General features: G+C 41.5%; 1 pseudogene; it reads right to left on the reverse strand.

The window, feature by feature from the left end:
* Positions 1-1,393: 1,393 nt before the first annotated feature.
* LOC108622022 (cAMP-dependent protein kinase type II regulatory subunit-like) overlaps positions 1,394-5,204 on the reverse strand; it is a 4,945-nt pseudogene continuing 1,134 nt past the window's right edge.

Raw genomic sequence — 5,204 nt, forward strand, 5'->3', positions numbered from 1 at the left:
ACTCTAATTCTCTTCCCATTTTTTTAAAATCTTAGCTACTCTGTAATTTATAAAGTTGTTAGTTATTTCATTGAGTATGTTACATTTATTGAGCGAAGGTAACTAACGACTAATTGCTTTGTTTTCTGTAATATTTAAACAATTTCTTAGTTGCTCTTGCATGTAACTTTTGTTTTAATTCTATGTTTTCATCACGAGCGTGGCATACGGGCCGCGGCAACGCACGAGGCGGTTATCGCGCTCCTGCCCGCCTTGTATACGAACGCTCTGGTTGGTCGGTGATTTTTGTTAATAACTCGACAACCACGCCTCGGACAACTTTTTTGCGAAGGAAAACGTTGTTTAAAATCACCATGGCTCCTCCCCATTTCAAGGCCTAACACTAGTTCTGGGACACCCTGTATATATCTCGTAATACCTTCTCTCGTTAACCCAAGAAGCAAACCATAAAATTAGGAACATGGGAATTAGGAAAACCGTCCTCGTTTGTATATAGATATGTCTTCTATCCAGGCATTGTTAAATGAAATATCTCAGAGTGAAACGTTATTCCCCCTACCGTTCCCGCACCACCCCTTCCCCCAGACCAAATTAAATGCCACTCGTTTTTATAGAAAATAATTGCTGTCTTAAAAGTTGATTAGGTACTGGTGTAATTGCTCCAACTTGCCTGTTGTGCTCTATTCCTTCCATCGTAGCGTTTAAACTACGATCCTACCACCGTCTTAATTATTATAATTGGAGAAACACATTGACGATGCGGAATTTCATCGAATGTGCCTAAAGGCGAATCTTGGATCAACTGAAAGTTGACGAAATATTTTCTTCTATTTTACGAAGAAGCATACCGCAGATACCTTGAGAATCCCCTTCAATGAATCGGAAACGATCACCGACATGTACGAAATAATTGAATTTATTGATCTATGAAATTGCCAATTAAAAGTGAAATATATATCTAAAACTGTCGAGTGTAAAGGAAAAGAACAGCATAAAAGTTACACCAATCTGAGAATTTCGTCTGTCTGCCGATATGTTGCATCATCCCGAGTACGTATTTGTTTTCCTTTTTTTATGTACGATTAAATGAAAAATCTTACTTTCAATGTTCGAACTTCGATCTTCCGATAATTTGCGAGCACACACGACAAGATAGGGTAATACTTGTTGTTGATCCGACACAGTCTTAAAGGAGCTCGTTTTAGTGTGATGTAAATGCGAACCACTCGAAATTATAGATTTTGTTGTCTCCTCTTCGTTCCTTGCTTTATACTTTGTTGTCCCATCAGTGTGTGTGTGTGTGTCAAAGGTACAAACTTGGTAACGATTAACGACGATTCTTAACGGTACACGGTATCTAAGTGAACAGTCCTTTTACGAAAGTTGACTCGAGAAGATTATTTGAAAACACGTGGATGAGATTCATTAAAGTGGGTAGTACAAGTTTGTGCTCAATTTTACATTACTGTACGAAAGTGTCGCGTCTTTAGTACAGCAGTGCAACGTATCACTCCCAATGAACAGTTCATCGGATATCGGTGATGATAGCCTTGCTACCAAAAATTTTGACTAGCTGATCCTCGTAATCGTCGATGTTATGCTTCATAAGTTCCATACAAGGCCCAAGCAAGCATTCGAAGGCTTCAACATCCAGGACTGAAAAAGATCGTGTCAGAAAAGAAGAGACGTACGTATTTACTGACGGCGTACAGTATTCGACATCGATGATCCACATCCGAATAGAGATCAACGAAATAATGAACGAATGCCAATGAACAAAGCTGGCTTAATAGAAAAGTGTTCGTTAATGGAGAGAAACTTACAGGCCAGCTTTACGTCGCCCACGGCGTAGGCCGAAGCAGCACGAGGTTTATGTGTCACCAGTGCCAACTCGCCTATGTACTCACCGGCGGGAACTCTATTAATCTGCAGCATTAAACAGAGTACCAAATGACATCTGTACAATTGACGATCTAATTAGTGAGCTAGTTTCCTGGACAGCTATATTCGGTGTCGCACACCGTACCGCACTATCTGGGTCGGCAATTATATTATGCTACACGTCGGAAAATGAAAAGCAACAAGTTAAGTGTTACCTCGATCTCGCGGCCCTGGTCTCCGATTCTGGTGATCTTGATCACGCCGTCCTCGACGAACTACATTCCGTCGCCGAGTCGCCCAAATCACCGAAATTGATCCTCATTAATATTTGGACACGGTTCAGAACGAAGAATAACTTATATCCGGCCAAACAACATATTTTGTCTTTTGATGTTAGAAATTAAAATTAGAATGAGGGTTACTGTGAATTAGCTCGTTACGAAATAATGAGCTACAAAATAAATGCAATTAGCTATAGCCGAACAATTCTTGGCAATCGGTACGGTTTGCATTCCATCCAAATTCAATAATACATCGGAGATGAAATTGCGAGCGATCAGCTGTTATTATCAACCAAACGGTGTGTTCGGAAATACCGACTAACCGTTTCCTTCAACGAGAATTCATGCACAGTAGTCGTAAAAAAGACGACGAAAATGCAAGTTTTAAAAAATGCACATGAGACTTGTTCAGACTGTACACAATTAGTTTAGAAGATTTTAATCTGCCATCCAGCGCAGATACGGATCGTATCAAAGATTCTAGTTAATGAAAACCCATTATACGCGAGATAGCAGAAGCCTCAAAAGTGTAGACTCCGGTAGCGAAGCGATAACGAATGTCAATGCTACCCACGAAACTGATTAAAAATATGGGTTTACGCCGTTTGATTTTACGTTCTTATCAGAGAGAATCAAGAGTCTTAAAGTTTAGCTTAAACCACAGCCTACGGCGCTCTCCCATAAGACTTACTTCCAGATGTTTCAGCATCGGGACATTGTTGATAAGGTCCTCGTACATCTTGCGTTTCCTGTAGGCGGACTTGAGCAGAATACGCCGGACAGTTGGCCTGTCCATGGCCCACAGCGTTAAGTTCGTGATGGCCTTGACACTGGCAGCTCTGGGCATATTGTAGAGTAACGCAAGCTCGCCAAAGAAACCGCGATTATCGTACGTGTGTATCAAGGACTCTATGCCTGATTGATCCTTCGAACTTTCCTCTGAAAGGACGTGGGAAAATGTATACATGTACTCCGTAATCGAATTCGGTCGTTCTCCGAAGTTTGGCGATAAAACCGGCTGAAAAAGAATCTTACTTTTCGATGACGTAGAAATTGTCACCGTCATCACGTTGTTGGATAATAAATTCCCCGGGTTGCACACTCTTCTCGAACATCGCATCCAGCACGTCCTGTGTTCCTGCAGCAAATCCATGTGTCTGTGTGTGCACGCGTGCGTGCGTATGTGCATGTGCACGTACAATAACACGCGTGTCGTGAATATTTCATGACCAGAACCGGAGGAACAATGTTTCCTGACGTTAGAGAACGGCGACGATATAATTGTCGTGAAATTTCAAGTCGCGAGCTGCGTGGATGTAGATGGAACGAAAATGGTATATGTGGCATACTTCGCGTCGCAGTTGATCTACCGATCGCATCCCGGGCGATTACTAATGAAGTATAAGTAAAGTATAATTAAAAGTACGAGGAAGAGGAGGCGCGGGCGACACGATTTAACTTAATTATCGTGTACTTGTGCGCGCTCCGGTGAAACCACTTGGCTCTTTTTTCTCTGTCTAAAGTAATTCATCCCTGAGAGTCTAATTTCCGGTTGAGCGGACTGCATGTATATACTCACTGGCATTTCCACGAACGGAATTGGCGCGTACCCTCGCCGCTGTGACGGTCCCCTTTACAACAGCTGCATGTATTTTGTTTCCTAAAGAATTTACAAGATAACAACCGGATGTCGATCAGGCTACACATAACAACGATATGCTACTGAGAATTCTACTTAAAATGCTATCCGAAGCATTTTGCGTATTAGACCACACAGTAGGATATGCGCCCGTCACTAAAGCGTTGAAACATAAGAAAGTAAGATAAGAACAACCCTAAACCTCGGGCAGTCGAGCAGTCAGTCAATGAGTCAGTCAGCAATCGTCTGAGCTATTGTGCGTGTCTACTCTGTATTTCGAAAATAAATCAATTGTTCATAGTGGTGATTTCCAAGTGTTAACAATTATTTTAAAAGTACACGCCCTAACGTGACACCGCCTTGGTCGCTCCGCGTATTCCCGTTTCAATTACGCTCACCGCCCAGAGAATGTACGTAGTACTATATTTAACTTACCTCGACCAGAGCCCGAAAGAGAAAAATATGCTTCACGCTGTCGCTGAGCTTCTGCCTCTGCTCGTCGCTCTTTGGATGGACCACCTGCAAAACCAATTAGTGACAAATTTTTTTTTCAATTCTCTGTTCGTCGATATATTTTGACTAGGCTTAAGAATTCTTTTAATTTTATACGTTTTATAGGTTAAGCTATCATTATGGAACAAGGTGTACGTATAGAATTTATTGAATATTCGTGCGTTACCTGCCCGTTATTTTGTTAACGGTTAAGGAATTACGATTGCACGACACGCATCGATATTATAAATTAATTGCAGCGTGACCGATCGATAGTGCCAGGCTTGAATAAAATACCATGCCTGTTTTAAAAAGAAAGGGTTTCCTATTAGATATGTGTGTGGGTAGATTACACACCACGGTAAGTTTGAAAAAAAGAAGAAAAATCGAACTCCTTTGCGATCTTACGTTTGGTTTACCAACGGTCAATACCGGTAGCGTTGAAAAATATTTGTCAAGTACCCGAGGAGCTCTCGCATACATAATAATCAATCCATTCACCTATTCATTCCAGAACCCGTGGTGGAATCGCAAAGAGAGAAGATGTCTTTTTCGTATCCCAACGCGGGGATAGACAAATCTATGTTCAATCAGGGTCCCTGTATATTGATTTCGTTTCATGTTCGTCGACTCCGACCAGTTCTGAGAACAGCTGATCTACAATTGTGTTTCCGTCATAGTTTTTTAACTCGCTGATCCGTAACCGATATCGCGTTACAATCTTTGGACCAAATCTAAGATCTGTTACCAATAGAAGGCTCAACATTTCTGACTGACCTAGAGAACTCCCGTTTCACGGGAACCTGAACATCGGCTCATCTGCATCCTAATCTCGCGATAATGCCTAATGACCTTTCAAACGGGCTTAATTAACATTCTCATATTGATAAGTTACTCACACGGTATAATCC

The sequence above is a fragment of the Ceratina calcarata genome, unplaced genomic scaffold, assembly GCF_001652005.2.
Source record: "Ceratina calcarata isolate Rehan_Ccalc_2016 unplaced genomic scaffold, ASM165200v1 scaffold1993, whole genome shotgun sequence".
Classification (NCBI taxonomy): domain Eukaryota; kingdom Metazoa; phylum Arthropoda; class Insecta; order Hymenoptera; family Apidae; genus Ceratina; species Ceratina calcarata.